Genomic DNA, 17179 nt, shown 5'->3' with positions numbered 1-17179 from the left:
GGTCCTACTCTGATTGGGAAACAAAGTAGGGCCAAACGTCCTAGTATCCCATCCCCAGCAGCCACCCTGCTGTGACCCTGCTGGGGAAACAGGCACAGAGTGGGTGAGTGCAGGGCCCAAGCTTGCACAGCCCTGGGGTGAGCTGTGGCTTCTCAGGGCAGTATTCCCGTCCACCCGGCCGGCATCTCCTGGACACCCCCCCAACAGACACACACATACACACAGACACACACACACACACACACACACACACACACACACGCGCGCGCGCGCTTGCTCTCTCTCTCTCTCTGTCTCTCTCCCCTGTGGGGCAGGGGCCGCCTCCCCCACCTCCCCCGGCTCCACGCTGGCTGCAGGACATTTGTTACTGTGTCAGTTCCAGCTCCTGCCTTGATGGGGGGCCAGCAGGCAGGGGGCTTCCTGGCGGCTCTGGGAGGGAGGAATGCGCCCCCGCCCCCAGCCCCATATGGCCTCCATCCCGGCCCATCTGCTTCCCATTGCCTGACGCAGCCACCGCGGGGCCGACGGGGCCCGCCCGCAGGGGTGTGAAGTTTATGTGGCCGGGCCTGGAGCCGGTGGTGACAGGGCCACACACGCTCACACAGACACAGACCGGACACCCCCCACCAGCCCTGATGTGTGTGTACACCCAGTCCACCCTTCTATCTACCCCCAAATACATCCACATCCTCACACACACCGAATAACACCAGAGACCCCACCCCGAACATGGACACAGTCCAGAGCGCCCCAACCCTCACACACACACGCACCGGAGCCCCTCCAAAGCCTCCCAAAAACCCAGGAATCCACTCCCAGAATGGACGCCACAAATAAACCCACTCACAAATACCCACGCACGATCACAGCAGACACCCCCACCCACTGACGTGCACACACCCTCCCAGAACGTGCCCCCACACACATACGCACCCCCACACCCCCACACCCCGACTCAGATGACAAATGCAAAACAGCAACTTACACGCCCAGGTCCCAGAGAGGCCACCAGGCACAGGGCGGCCGCCCCCCTCAGAGCCCCACGCCCCCCCCCCCCCCCCCCGCATCTCCCACCCCCCAAGCCTGGGGCCTCTGCCGCCGCCCTGCCCCATCCCCCCTCCATCCTAGCGGCCAAGAGCAGGAGGCCCCAGACCGGGCCTTCTCCAGAACACCCGAGGGTGTCCCCCCGACTCACTGTGGCCCCTGGTACCTGGAACCCCCAGAGAGACCTCGTCACCCACCGCCACCTCCAGGGCCCCGCCCCTGGACTGGGGAAGAGGGCACATCCTGGCATTCCCCGGCCTCCCCCTGAAACCTGGCCTGCCTTCCCTCACGGGCGGACGCGGCTTCATCACCCCAAAATCACAGGCACTTCCGCGTCCCTGTACAGTGTCGCAGAAACGGTGTTTATCCCTTACCCGAGTGTTAGGACCCCCCCGGGTCTCGTCGTGGATGCGTTAACAAAGAGCACAGCTGTCACCGTATCCAACATTTGCCTATTAAATATTTTAATAAATCTAGTTCAATATAATTGGGTCTTTAAGATCCTCTACATTTTAATTTATAATTTAAGTCTAAAAGGGGTCCTAAATCTAAAATGTGAAACATAAAAGGAGTCCTGGGCACAAGAGCAGACGGGAGCCCCTGAGCTAGGGCAGGTCCTGAGTCATTTCACACGTCTACTGTTTCTGCACCTTCTCATGCCACGGAGGGCCACGGAGTGGCTGGGCGGCTGGCCCAGGGTCACACAGCTCCGAATGGCTGAGCCGAGATTTGAACCCAGGCTGCCTCAGCCTTCAGCTGTATGCTGTCCTGTCTGTGGAAACCTAGGGCCCATGCTGCGCCCCCAGGAAGACGATCCCAGGTTCCGGGAGGCGCCGCCATACACACACCATCCAGCCTGGGGACCCTGGGAACCTCCCGGCCAGCCCAGGGCGGATCCAGCCGGCTGCCCCAGCCAGAAGGGAGCCGAGCTGAGTTTACAACGTGTGAGATTTCTCACGGAGGCAACCACAGGCCGAGAAGGCCCGGCTCCCAGGCCGCCTGCCCTGCTGGGGCTGCTGTGGCACCTTCCCTCTGCGGGGCCCCAGGAGGAGGGAACGGCTGGTGGGACCTGGGCCCTGTGGCCCGTTCCTCTATCCACCTGACCCTCTGTCAGCCTGTCTGTAGCTCAGGGAACCTGTGCCCTACAAGCCAGAAACAGGGTCACCAGAAAAACAGGGGAGGCTGACTTTGTCCTCCACTGCCTGGCTCCGTCCATTCATTCAAGCATTCCTCAGTCGTTTATTGAGCACCTATTGTGTGCCAGGCTGGGAGCAGAGGCCACAGCTGTGAGCAAAGGCCCCTCCTCATCGAGCACAGAGGCAGGTGGAGGACGCAGATGAGACACACGGGAAACAAAAGGTACCTGATATGATAAAGAGAAAGAAATGAGGGCTGAGGCCCAAGAGAAAGGCCAGGTGGGCATGGGTTTAGATAGCAGTCTGGGAAGACCTCTCGAAGGAGGTGCCCTTGAGCAGAGGCCGCAGAAAGTGCTGGAAAGAGCTGTGGTGGTACTGGGTAAGGAACAGTGTTCCCAGTGGTGGGAGAAGCAGTGCAAAGACCGTGGGCGGGCTGCCTTGAGCTCGACTTTCCTTGAGCCTGAGTCCTCCCATAAATACCTGCTTCCCCCTTTCAGGGGGCTCCCCCCACACCCCCACTGCAGTGGAAGCCCAGGAGTCTAGCAGCTGGGGGTCTTGCTCCCCGCTTTCTGCAGAGCACCTGGCACAGTGCCTGGCCCACTTGACAGATGACAAAACTGAGGTTCAGAGGACACCTTGGCTGCCTCAAGCCTCACCACGGCAGCGAGGGACCCGCGCTCAGCTCTGCCCCCCTCCAGCCCCTGGGCCCACAGCCTTGACCTGATGATCTCCAGGGACGGCTCGGATTTCAAGCCTGGCTCAGGTCTCACCACAGGCCGTGGGGAGCAGCCCCAAAATCCGAATGCACTGCCGCCTCCGGGATCTCTCAGCCTCAACTTGTGGCTGATGAAATCATGCTAAAAGCATCCATAAATGACTAGCTTTGTAGGCTTCCCATGTGCTGGGCACCACTGCACATACGAACTCACTTAATCCTCCCGCCCCGCCGCACCCCCCCACCCCAGGGAAGGGGCCATTGTATGGAGGAGGAAGTCGAGGCACGGAGAAGCAGGGTTCCTGGAGGGAGGGACAATGGGGGAGTAAGGAGCAGAGCTGGGCAGCACGGCCTTCCTGCTCCTCCACCTGCCCAGGTCCCGTGGTCCTGGCCCGGGGGACGCACGGTCCAGGGTCCGGGGAAGCGGGGTCCAGGGCCCGGGGGATGCGCGGTCCGGGTCCAGGGATGCGCGGTCCAGGGTCCAGCGGTGCGCGGTCCAGGGTCTGGGGATGCGCGATTCCGGGCCCGGGGATGCGCGGTCCAGGGCCCGGGGATGCGCGGGGGTGGCGGCGGCCTGCGGAGCACGGCTCACGTTTCCGGCCCGGCCGGCGGCCCCTCCGCCCTCGCCGCCGCCGCTGCTGGCGGCCCCCTCATTAAGGCGCCTTGCCTTCCACCTCCGAATTTTCCACGCAGGGTTAGCCTGGCGACGCGCTGTCTGCGGGCCCCATAAAGGCCGCCGTGTGCCGCATTCGTCTCGCTGGGGGCCGGCGGGAGGGGCCGGCGGCTGGAGGGGCGCCCGGCGGCTGCGAGGGCGGGGGCTGCGCCCGCCAGGCCCCGCCGGCTCCTGGCAGAAAGGGCCCCTTCCCGGGACGCGGCCTCGAGGACTCCACATGCATAAACATCCATTTTAGAAAACAAGGCAGAAAAGCCAGCCGGCATTTATTGAGCCCAGTAAAAGTGCCAAGAGAGCTCCAGACCAGCGCGTCCCTGCGACCCCCCCGCAGACTCAAGGTGGGAAAGGCTTCGCTGAGCCCGGTTTTGCAGGAGAGAAGCGTTGGGGGGGGGGGGGGCCGTTTGCAGTGAATTGTCCACGGTCACACGGGGCGGGGGCGGGGGTGGGGGTGGGGGTGGGGGGCATTGTCATGAGTCTGCCCGGCTCTCTGTAGAGCACCTACCGTGTGCCAGGCGGGGTTCAAGAGACGGAGCAAAACTCCCTCCCCTCCCGAGGCTGACATTCCAGTGGGGGAGCCAGACTTGGGCCAATAAACACCTCAAATAAGTGTCAGATGGTGGTGAGTGCTGTGGGGGAATAAAGCAGGGGAGGGAATTGGAGGTGAAGGGGGTGGGGAGGGCATGAGATGGTTCATAGGATGCTCAGGGAAGGTCTCTGAAGGTTGGAGTCCTGTGGACCTCTAAAGGAAAGGTGTTCCAGGCAGAAGAAAGAGCATGTACAAAGGCCCTGAGGCAGGAGCATGCTTAGCTAGCATTTCTTAATCATCTACTGTAGATGCCTCTCATGCATTATTCCTTTCCCTTCCTCGCAACCACTCTGCCAGTCCAGGAATCTGTATAATTCCCCTTTTCCAGCTGAGGAAATTGAGGCTCAGAGAGGTTAAGAGCCTTACCCAGGGTCCCTCAGCAGGTCGGTAGCCAGGCTGGGATTTGAACCAGGGTCTTGTGCACTCATAATGACGTAGTATGATGATGTGACATGGGCAAGGCCAGGTCTGAGTCCCCATCTTTTAGCACATGGGTGAGGCCAGGGCAGCAGGGAGGGACAAGATGGAGGGAGAATTTCAGATCAGTGCCCACCCTGCACTCCTGAGTGGTGGGAGTCCTCCCGGGGGCTCGTCTCTGTGTAAAGCAATCAACATAATACCGAAGTGTCTTGCAGCCTTTACTCTGTGCTGAGCACTGTAGGTGCAGTCACGTAGTCAACCCTCACGTTGAGCACCGGACGACAGGGAAACTGGGAGACAGACGCAAGTCCCTTGCCCAGGGTCATGCAGCCAGGGAGTGGCAGAGCTGGGGTATGAGCCCCAACATTTGCACTCTAACCACACGGAGACAGCCACGGCGATGGACATGACAGCAATAAAACCGCCAGCCCGCGTTTCTAGCGGGTTACACGTGAAAACCGCTAGGTCAGTGAGAAAGCAGAGGCCGTGTGAGGAACAGGAAGGGCAGAGGGAGACTCCGAGCCTTGAGGAGACGGGGGGCTCTCTTCTACGGCCCCAGCTGCAGCCTCCTGAGCTGGTTCAGGCGGAGTCTGTAGCCAGAAATTGAGGCTCGGAAGAAAACAAAGCTCTTCCACGTCAGTCAGACCATCGGTTAGCTCAGTGGAGGAGTGCGCAAAGGGTGTGATCGGAAAAGAAGCCCCACAGACTAGGGAGAAACTGCGAAACACGTCTGAGAAAGAAGCTGGCTCCAGAAGACAAAAGGAACCCTCACAACAATAAGAAGAAAAGAAATCCGTTAAAAAAACGGACAAAAGACTTGAATACTGTACATCTTCGGTAATTAAGGTTTATGGATTGGAAATAAGTGTATGGAAAGGTTTTCAACATCATCAGTTATTAGGGAAATACCAGCTAAAACCTCAATGAGGGCCGGCCCCGTGGCACAGTGGTAAGGTCACGCGCTCTGCTTCAGTGGCCTGGGGTTCACAGGTTCGGATCCCGGGGTGGACCTAGCACCGCTCATCAAGCCACGCTGTGGCGGCATCCCACATAAAATAGAGGAAGATGGGCACGGAAGTTAGCTCAGCGACAATCTGCCTCACACACATGCACAAAAATACCACAATGAGACACCACTGGCTAAAATTTTATCAGCGGGCCATCCCAAGGGTTGATGAGAACGTGCAGGGACCGGGACCCCCGTGCCCTCCTGGTTGAAGGCACAGGGGTGCAGCCGCTATGGAAACGAGCTCGATGGTTTCTGCAAATGTTAAGCACGTCCTTATCATACAATCCGGCAATTGCATTCCTAGCTCTTTACCCAAGAGAAATGGGAACACACGCCCACATGGCGACTTGTCCCTGAATGTTTACGGCAGTTTTATTTGTAATGGTCCCAAACTAGAAACAATCCAAATGGCCATGAGAGGTGAGCGGTCTGTCCACACACTGACACGTCCACACACTGGAGTACCGCTCAGCAGTAAAAAGGAGCAGACCACTGACACGCACTGCAAATGGATGAATCTCAAAGTAACTGTGCAGAGTGAAAGAAGCCAGACCAAGAGGGAGGAGAGACCATGTGATTCCATTTATAGGATTTCTAGAAAATGCAGACTGATCTATAATGACAGAGAGCAGGTCATTGGTTGCCTGGGGACGGGGGGAGGGTGAGTGAGGAGGGAAGGAGGGGATTTCAAAGAAGAGGCATACGGAAACTTTGGGGATGTGGATATTTTCACTATCAGAATTGTGTTAGTGTCACAGGTGTATGTATGTGTCAAAACTTATCAAATTTTGACCTTTATATGTGGCAGTTTATTGCATGTCAGTTATATCTGAGAAAGCTGTTACACACACACACACACGATACCACTACTCACCTCTTAGGATGGCTAAAATAAAAACTGAGAAGGCCAAGTGTTGACAAAGTTGTGGAGTAACTGGAACTTTCTCATACATTTCTGGTGGGAATGCAAAATGGCACCAGTTTGCAATTTTTTGTCAAGTGTTACACCCTCAACAATCCAACTCTTAGGTAGTTAGCCACAAGAAATGAAAACTTATGTTCACACAAAAATCTCCATGCAAGGGCCTATAGCAGCTTTATTCGTAATTGCAAAAAAAGTGGAAACAACTAAGAGTTGTCAGCTGCTGAGTAAATAGACAAACTGTGGAATATGCACACAGTGGAATACTGCTCAGCACAGAGAAGGGATAAATTACTGACATGCTCAACTCTGTGAGTGAATCTCACAGACATTGGCTGAGTAAAAGAGGCTGGCTTCTGTCGGACTGGAATGTTCTATTTCTTACGCGACTGCGGGTCCCACAGGCAGGTTGACGTTGAAAAAGGGCATTGAGCTGAACCCTTCTGATGTGTGCATCTCTGTACAATTGTTATACTTTCGTTAAAAGTTTTTTAAAATTCCAAAGAGTTCAGGATGAAAAACTGACAAGTCAGGCTGCTGCCCGGCCAGGCCTCCTCTGCAGAGGCCGCCACGCACAGACGCTAACACACATCTCTGTTCATGCTTGAGATGCTCTGGAAGGGCCCCTACCTAGAGGAATCCTCTGCCCTTTGGGGCCCTACTTTTAATTTTTCTAAAAAGCCTTTAGTGAGGACAGAAGGTTAGTGAAGGACTGTGCAGCCAGACAGGCCTGGGTTCGAATCCTGCTTAGCCATTGTCGCTTGGGGGCAACCTTGAGCCTCCTCCCTCTGAGACTTGAGTCTCCTCGTCTTTAGAAGGGGATGTGGTAGTAACAGCGTTTGCCTCTCCGAGGGCTGTGGTGATGATGTCCTTCGTTCCTGGGCTCCAGAACCCGTTGCTTCACGTTGGCCCAGATCCTGACCTGGAGAGCCTCTGCCCTCCCACAGGCCCGGTGAAGAAGGAAGGAGTGAGGGACAGAACTCAGCCCTCCCTTCCTCCAAACTCCCCTATGGCTCCCTAGTACCACATTCTCCACCAAGGTTGTCCACAGTCTTCTTTAATTAATTCAACAAATGTATGTTTGTTTGTTTGTTTGAGGAAGATTAGCCCTGAGCTAACTACTGCCAATCCTCTTTTTTGCTGAGGAAGCCTGGCCCTGAGCTAACATCCAAGCCCATCTTCCTCTACTTTCTATGTGGGACGCCTACCACAGCATGGCTTGCCAAGCGGTGCCATGTCTGCACCTGGGATCCGAACTGGCGAACCCTGGGCCACCCAAGTGGAAGGTGCGACCTTAACTGCTGCGCCACCAGGCAGGCCCCTCAACAAATGTTTGTTGAGTGTCTGCCATGCGCCAGGCGCCGTGCCAGATGCTGGGCCTGCAGCTCCCAGAGCTCACAGTCGTCAGGCGGGGGACGGGGGTGGGGATGCAGAATCTAGGGATCTGTCTGTTCCGTTGCTGGTATGAGGTCAGGACTCAGGCCCGAAGTCTGGACTGCACAGAAAGGCGGGGAGGCCTGGTGGAGATGGCCGGGGGGTGGTCCAGTGAGAAGAGAATTCTAAAGAAATGCGTGTCCCCGTCTTCCTGGCCGGCTCCTCTCCCGAGGGCCCAGTTTTGTCAGTTGGCAACACCTCCCACCACCCCTTTCCACAGCTCAAGCCCACAGCCCTGAGCGCCGAGCCCCTCCTCTGCCTCGCCCGCCCCTGCGGCCCTTCCACCCGGCCCGGCCCAGCACAGGACGCTCCCCCCTCCACCCCCGTTCTTCCGTTCTTCCTCTGCCCGCGCTCCGGCGGAAGCCACGGCCTGCAGGTGCCTCCTCTCCTGTCTCCCACTTCCTTTCTGTCCCCTCGTCTAGTTCCCTCATGGGCCAGAGGGAAGTCACTCCTCCGCGTGAAATCCCCTGGCAGCTTCCCTTGGCTTAGAGTGAAATCCAAACACCTGGCCCACCGCGCCCTGCAGGCAGGCCCCTGCCCACCCCCCTACCCCCCTCCCCCCCACCTCCCAGCCCGCCTCCCACCCCATCTCCCACCTCTCCCACCCCATCTCCTGCCTGTCTTCCCTCCAGCCACACTGACCTCCTTGCCACTTCTTGAACAGGCCAAGCACATTCCCACCTCAGGGCCTTTGCACTTGCCTCCAACTTCCTCCTCCCACTCAAGTTCTCTGTGCCTGGCTGACTCCTACTCCTTCGCTATCTCTGGGAAGCCTCTCCAAATGCCCCCCTACCCCTGACCAAGCTAGTCCTCTCCTGCTCTCCCTGGCACGCCGCACACTTTCCAGGCTACCTCCCTCGCTCCCTCCCTCCCTGAGAACAGGGACTTGCCTGTCTGTCCGCCCGCTGCATCACCGGTGCCTGGAGCGGGGCCTGGCATACGGCAGGGGCTCAGTGCACGTGTGCCAAATGCAGACAAGCCCAAGCTCCAGCTGCAGGAGCTCACGGCTGGAGCTGCAGACTTGCTCTCTGCCCAGAGAAGAGACCCAGATGGAGAGGGGGGCTGAGGCCCATGGGGTCCCCTCGGCCTCTCCTGCCCAAGGCAGTGGCCCCCAAGCAGAAGCCACTCCGGCCCTGGGGCAGGGCAGACCCTGGTTCAAATCCAGGTGCCTAAACAGAGTTACCCCAGGGCCCCAAAGTTCCACTCCTTTATTTCCCAAGAGAAATAAAAACTTATCAAAAGTTGTTCTTTACATATGGCGTTTATTGTGTGTCAATACATCTTAAGAAAAATGTTACGCACGCTTACCTACTGAAATGGCTAAAACACAAAATGAAAACCCAATCATGGCAAAGTGCTGGCAAGGACGCAGTGTGGCTGGAGCTCTCTCGTCGGCTGCCTGTGGTCCCCACGGAAGCCTGGCGGGAATGTGCGCAGCAGCGCCCTTATCGGCGCCCAGGAGTGGAAACAACCCTCGTGTCCATCAGCTGAGGAACGGCTGGACAAGGGTGGGCTGTCGCTCAGCGGAGCATTACTGGGCCGTCAGAAGACTGAGGGCTGCCACGAGCTGCCACATGGTTGAACCTCGAAAACGTGCCACTCAGTGAAAGAAGCCAGTCACAAAACGGCCCATGAGGACCTGTGTGACGCGTTTGCACGACTCCATGTTCACATGAAACGTCCAGAGCAGGCCGGTCCACGGAGACAGAAAACAGATGCGTGATTGCCAAGGGTGAGGGGAGCAGGAAATGGGGAGTGGCTGCTAATGGGTACGGGGTTTCTTTTCCGGTGATGAAATGTTCTGGAATTAGATAGTTGCACAACCTTGTGCAAATACTAAAAACTTCTGACTTGCGCCCTTTCAATGGATGAGTTGTATGATTTGTGAAGTACATCTCAATAAAGCCATTAAAAGAAAATCCTGGTGCCACCAATTACCTCACAGCTGTGTGTCCTTGGGAAAGTCCCCTCTGCTCTCTGATCTCAGTCTCCGCCCCGTCACTCTGTGGGGACCAACTCACAGCCAGGGAACAGCCTGTGTGGTAAATAGTCACGCTCTCTGTGAGTGACAGCCCCACTCCAGCCCGTGGACACAGGGGCCAAGGACAGACTCAGCCCAGGGTGGGCACCGAATGGCACCCAGACATCACCCCTCAGCCCTCGAAAAAGAGACAGGGTGGCCGTGATCGCCAAGTGCGACATCCTTCGCCCCGGGACTTTGGCAAGTCTTGAACCTTGTTCTTCAGTGAGTGTGCGTATGTGTGTGTCTGTGCGTGCGTTTCTGTTTAGAAAGAAAAACACAAGGTCATTATAGAAAATTTGGACACCTACAAAGAAGAGGATGAAAACCCCAGCAACGCTCCCATCTGGACGGAACCACCATGGACCCCGGCACGCATTTCTCCCCCGTGAAGCAAAAATGGATAAAGATGGAGGTAAATTTTTACGCCCCTGGGCCCCTGCTATTTCCTCAGGCTGCTCTGGGCGCTGCTGCTTTCCCCTGCCGGCACACGTCAGTACCTTTGCAAGTCCACAGGCGAGCGTCTAGTTCACCCGTGAAAATAGTTTTGCTGCATTGTAAACCGAGAGATGCTCGCTGGGGAAAGCAATGATAATACAGAAGTGGAAACGGTCAAAATTACACAGAATGAAATGCCCTCGTCCTCACCGGCACCCCGGTCTACCCCAGAGAAAATCACCGTGAACAGGGGCCGCATGCCTTCCAGATCCTTCCTGTTTCTTTTTTTTTCTTCCTCTCTCTCCCTTCCTTCCTGTCAACAAATATTCACTGAGTACTGACCACTCACTCATTCATTCATGTCATCATTCCAGAAGCTTTTAGAGGGCTTTTCCTGGGCCAGGCCTTTTTCTTTCTCTGTTCAGGTGCTACATACACATGTATTTGGAAGATTGTATCGCCATTTATAACAGCTGCAAAGTTCTGGAGAGGGCAAGGAGCCCAGTGCCCGCATCCAGTCCCCTCGTGCTGGGCATGTAGGTTATTCACGGTGCTCTGCGCTTCTGACAAGTGCTGAGCGGAACATGTACCTTTTATTTTATTCTCGGGTCAGAGGTTGAACACGCTTTACTGACGTGCAAAGTAAGGCCCAGAGAGGGCAGGGAGTCATCCTGGGTCGCAGAGCAAGGTGCTGGTGACACTTGCACCACAAGGAAACGACGAAGGTCCTTAGGAAAGCCCCCTGCCAGCCCCAGGTCATTTCCCTGGGGTAAAGATGGGTTTCTTTGGGGGATCCCCACCGCGAGCACCCCCCTGAGTGACACGTGGGGTTCCTTCTTCCTTGTGCTGAGTTTTCAGCTCTCACTAAAGCGTTTCTTTCAGGTCATAGCACCAGCTAAATCGAGCTGGGTTTGCGAGCACCGGCTCCCCTCACCTGAGGCCCTTCCAGCTTGTCCCCACAGAGGGGTGGGGACACAAGACTTCATGGAGACTCTTCCAGCTCCCCTGGGCCCTGGGCACCTGGCTGCTCAAGGCTCCAGGGGACACAGGACGCCAGAGCCTAGGAGCCAGGAGGCCATCTCAGGCCCCCAGACCAGTCTAGGGCCAGGAGACATAAAGGCATAAAGAGCCAAAGACATTAGGATTATCCTCTGTTTGACGTTCAGAAAGTTCTCTCCTCTTTTGGAGCCTCGATTCCCCTGTCTGTAAAATGGGCATCATAATAGCCACTGTTTGCTGAGGTTTTACTCTGTGCCAGGCCCCAGGCCAAGCCATTTATAAGTATTCACTCATTGAATCCGCACAACAGCTCTGGGAAGGAGGGGCTGTTCTTCAGATGAGGAAATGAACACAGAGAGGTTGAGCAACTCACTCTAGGTCACACAGCAGGTAAGCAATGGAGGAGAGGTGTGAACCCAGGCAGTCTGGCTCCAGAATTCGAGCTCTGAACCACTGTAGGACCAGCTCTTACACATTTTCTGGGGTTGTTGTGAGGATTATTAAATCAGATGATCTTTATAAAACAGGTAGTGAACCGTCATGAACTGATTATCGTTACGATTATTAATTGCCTCACTGGTTGCTCTTTGCCTCACTGGGTCTCTATTTCCCCCAGATGCTGAAAACTTCAGGCAAGGCCTTGTCCTGCCCCTCCCTCACTCCACATCCGGGGATCGCCAGACTTCCCAAATCTCTCTCGGCTGCTCCCTCCCTCCGCCTCACCCCTCACCAGGAGGGCAGGGGCCTGGCAGCCGCTCTCTGCTGCCAGCCTTGCTCTCCACACGGCCGCCCACGGGATCTGCTCACAGAGCAAATGCACTCCTGCCCCTCGCTGCTCAAGCCCTCTCGCAGGTCCCCAGCGCACTCAGAAGAAACCCAGACTCCCCCCAGGCCCACATGGCTCCCTCCTGCTCTCAGCCACCCCGCACCTCCTCACACTGTAGCCTCTGGGATCAGGGAGCACAGGAACTTTTGCGTAAAGCCCCTCCCTTCCCTTCCGGGAACCACAGGGGCAAAGGCCACCTCCCCAAGTCTCCTCCTAAGGGTCTGCCCTCGGGTCTGCTTCCTGCCTCTCCCACAGGGTTTGATGGGTGAATAATAAAAAGCTCCCAGATCCATTCCAGGCCCTGAAAAAGACTTGCCACACCCTCAGCTGTAGCCACCTGGGTTAAATTGTGTCCCCCAAAAATAAGTACAAGTCCCAACGCCCAGAACCTGCACATGTGGCCTTATTTGGAGACAGGGTCTTTGTAGACAAAATTAAACTAAAATGAGGTCAAACTGGATTAGAGTGGGGTCTAAATCCGATGAGTGGTGTCCTTATAAGAAGAGGAGAGGGCACAGAGAGAGAAAACGACACAGAAGGAGGCCACGTGAAGATGGGGTGGAGACTGGAGCCGTGCAGCCGCAGGCCCGGGAACGCCAAGATTAGCAGGAGCCGGGAAAGCTGGAAGAGGCCAGGAAGGATGCCCTGAGGCCCTCGGGGGCACGGCCTGTGGACGCTGGCTTTCGCACTCCTGGCCTCCAGGGCTGGGAGAGAACACACTCCTGTTGTTTTAAGCCAATTCATGGTAATTTTTTATGGCAGCCCTTGGAAACTATTATATCACCTGGCTGAGGGCACCCAGAGTGGGTCCCAGGCCCAGGGCGCCGAGGGAAGTCCTGCCAGGTGGGTGGTGCTGCCCTCCCGGTGCTGAGCGCCGAGTCTGGAAGCCTCTCCTGGTCCCCACCCCACCCCGGACCCGCGGGGCACTGAGCTCTCTTCTCCCAGTCCACCCCCACCCCATAGCTACACACACCTTGGGCTGCCTCCCCGGCTGGAGAAGGATGTGTGGGGCTTCTGGAGGACTGATTAAAGGACAAAACGGGCCCGTCTATGGAGAGATTCTAGCAGGTAGGCTCAGACTCCGTTCTACTTCAACGTTAAAAGTTTTATTTTTTTTAAAGATTTTTATTTTCCCCCTTATTCTCCCCAAAGCCCCCAGGTACATAGTCGTATATTTTTTTAGTTGTGGGTCCTTCTGGTTGTGGCATGTGGGACGCCGCCTCAGCGGGGCTTGATGAGCAGTGCCATGTCCATGCCCAGGATCTGAAACAGTGAAACCCTGGGCTGCCGAAGTGGAGCGCACGAACTTAACCACTCAGCCATGGGGCCGGCTCCCTGAACATTAAACGTGTTAATTACACCCATCCCAATGGTAGAAAGAACAAAATGACAACAGTAAATTGAATCCCGGCTCTACCACTTACTGGCTGTGTGACCCTGGGCAAGTTACTTAACCTCTCTGTGTTTAGGTTTCCTCTTTCTGGAGGCGGTTGTGAAGGTTTAATGAATTAGTCTATGTGGGGTGCTCAGCACAGTGCCTGGCACATGGAAAGTGCTCCTCGAGAGTGGTGTCCACACTGTATCTCCTAGGGGCACGTATATTCATTCATCATTCATTCAGCAAAGCTTTATTTTTTATTTTCATTTTATTTTATTCTTTTTGAGGAAGATTAGCCCTGAGCTAACTGCTGCCAATCCTCCTCTTTTTGCTGAGGAAGACTGGCCCTGAGCTAACATCCATGCCCATCTTCCTCCACTTTATACGTGGGACACCTACCACAGCATGGCGTGCCAAGCGGTGCCATGTCCGCACCCGGGATCCAAACTGGTGAACCCCGGGCCACTGAAGTGGAACATGCGCACTTAACCGCTGTGCCACCGGGCCGGCCCAGCAAAGTTTTGTTAAGTGTGCACCTCTTGCATGCAAGGCGTGAGGCACCTGGGATCGGACAGCAAACAAAGCAGACGAAATTTCCACTTGCACAGAGCTGACATCCTGGTAGGGGAAACAGTCAACAGAGAAACTGTGAAGAGCGAAATATATGGCTTGTCAGATGGTGACAAATGCAATGGAGGAAAAAACAACAGGGGAGGGGACTGGAACACAAAGAGGAGAGGGGCGGTGGGGGAAGGCAGCCATGTGGCTCTCTGGGGGCCAAGTCTTCCTGGCAGACGCACAGCAAGTGCAAAGGCCCTGGGGTGGCTGAGGGCCCGTGTGGCTGGAGGGAGTGAGGATTGGGGGACGGGTGGGGCAGAGGTGATGGGGCTGGACCGTGCGGGTGTCTGCGGGTGAGGTGAGGACGTGGGCTGTTTCTGTGAGTGAGACCGGAGCCTTGTGTGCACGTAAATATATATGGTTATTTTTTTTAATCTAGAAAGATGTAAACTAAGCTCTTCCCAGTGTCACACTGGGGACAGTGAAGGCAGCGGAATGGGCATGTTGATCACACATCATTTGAGCCTCACATCTAATCTTTTATTTTTTTTTTCAATGAAAGAATAAATTCCCATAATGTGTGAAATGGACAATTTGGAAGCAAAGAGGAACAAGGAGGACCCAGGTCCCTGCCAGCCAGAGTACCCTCAGCCCAGCTCAAGAGGCACCATGAGTAGCCGCCGGGTCACTAATGGGGCCCAGATGTGCCCAGAGGTGGCCCTGGCCCGTCCTGCCTGCCTGGACACTTGCACGGAGAGTTGCTTTACAGCCAGTTTATTCCCACGATGGGACCTAAGGGAAAGCCTAGAGCAGGACACAATGGCCCGGCCCGACCCGGCTGCTCCCCACCCCGTCTCTCCCGGCCCCACTGCGCCAGGCTGCGGCCCACACAGAGGAGGGACGCCTCTCCCCGACAGCAGAGAGCCAACCAGCAAAAACAGGAGGAACGATGGAGCTCGAAAATCATCCGTTGGCAACCATCATGGGAATAATTGATTTAGGCGAAAATCACCAGCGAGGCTAGAACCTGTGGGTGGAGGTTTGGGGAGTAACAGGATATTCACGTGGTCTCGGAATGTCTCCCCGCAAGATACGGATTAAGTACAAAAGGGGGAAAAGAGGAACTTTATCCAGTCGAAAGCTGGCAGACACCACCTTCATCAAGTGGTCAAAGTTGACGTCACCAGGAATGGGACAAGCTGACCTCACGCGCCTCTGATCCCTTGCACTAGGAAAGACAACGCGGTTCTGTGGTCCTGCCCAAAGGGCGCCACCCAAATTTAATCATGAGAAAGCATCAGGAAAGTCCAAAAATTGGGTGACATTCTGCAAAACAGCTGACCTGAACTCTTCAAAAACATCAGTCGTGAAAGACCAAGAAAGGAGCTGTTCCAGGAAAAAAGAAACTAAAGAGACAGGACCAGTAAACGCACCGTGTGCCCCGGGCCTGTCCCCACTCCCACCCCTGAGTGCTGTGCGGACGTCACTGGGACAGGGGAGAAACCACGTCATGACTGTGGATTCGGGAGCAGCATTGCACCAGCGCCGCAGTTCCTGATTCTGGCCATCGCACTGTGGTCGTGAGAATGCTCCGGCCCCTCAGAAACACAGGCTGGGATAAAGGGCACAGTCCACCGCCTGCGCTCAGAGGCTCCGCGGCCAGCACCGCGGGTGCGTGCGCACAGAGGGCGCAGATGCAAAGATGAGGGCGCGCTCACACCGTGAAGAATCGGAACGAAAGACGCCAGTCCACTGCACTTTCCTTGCAACTTTCCTGTCAAGTTAAAATTACTTCCAAATACAAAGTTTTTGGAAAATCTAAAAAAACGACCTCCGTGTCTCCTCCCTCCTGTGGCCGTCCACCCTGCTTCGCCTCCTGCGACTCCCTGGGGAACTGCTCTCGTGACTCTCTTGTAAATCCTTCCAGGGTTTCCGCTCGCAAACACGAGGACGGAGAGCAGCCTGGGTCCCCGTCGCCCCGCACGCGCAGCCGCGGGAGCTGCAGGGCGCTATTATCACTTCGCCATGTGCTCCGTGGGGGCCGTCGCGCATGGAAACATGGGGACTGTCCTCGTTCTTTTATCTCCATCCCACCCTGGCCACCCGGGCCCAACACCCCCTTTTCATAACCCTGAATAACTCGCACTCCCCGAGGCGTGGGGGTGTCCAGCACAGCACCTCTCAAACTCCCGTCCGCAGCGGCCTCCTACCCGGGCCTCGGGGCTGGGCCCGCAGCTCCCGCTTCTCTCCTCCACTGACCGGCCAGCTCCGTCCCCACCAGCAGCCGGACAGCCCGGCTCAGCTGGCCCAGGGCTGGACCCCCGCTCCTGCCACGGCACGCGCCCTGGGGTCCGGCCGGCCCTCCTTTCCCAGCCTGTCTCCCCGGACCCTCAGCGCGCTGTCTCGCTCATTGCGGCTTCCTCGAAGCCTCTGCACTTGCCGCTCCCTGCTGAGACTGGAACCTTCTCCTCCTCGGGCTCAGGCTCGGCAGTCAGGGCCCTCCAGCCGCTGCCTGATCCAGGGAGCCCCGCCCGCCGCGCTCCAGCACCCGCTCCCCAGCCGCGAGGCCATCTTGGCATAGTCACCGTAGGAAAGCGCCTTGTTTATTTAACCACTTGTTTGTTTTCTGTCTCCCCCGCTAGAACACAAGTTCCATGAGCGCAGGGACGGTGTGTGTGTCCCCAGCTCTAACCCCAGGGCCGAGGACAGGGCCTGGCACACACGACGCTCATCAAAATCCACCGCGTGGACGCCCCTTTACCGTTTCTGGGGAGGAGGGCACTGCCTTCCTCTTCCTACTTCGTCACCCTATTTCAGAGGCAGAGACTGGGGGTCCGAGTGAGGCCAGCCTGCTCCAGGCCCTCGGGGTCAGGGGCCTTGCCACAGGCATACCTGACCCCCAGGAGGTTGGGAGCCTGTTACCTCCAATTTCAAATGTGGGCCAGGGGTTTCCATGTGTGCGTGAAGTCGTTTATTCCTGCAGCATCAATGTCAGCACCTACTGTGTGATGACGTAAATGA

Source organism: Equus asinus, chromosome 15 (genome assembly GCF_041296235.1).
Source record: "Equus asinus isolate D_3611 breed Donkey chromosome 15, EquAss-T2T_v2, whole genome shotgun sequence".
Lineage (NCBI taxonomy): Eukaryota > Metazoa > Chordata > Mammalia > Perissodactyla > Equidae > Equus > Equus asinus.
The sequence above is the reverse complement of the archived record's forward strand: the minus strand, read 5'-3'. Positions refer to the sequence as shown.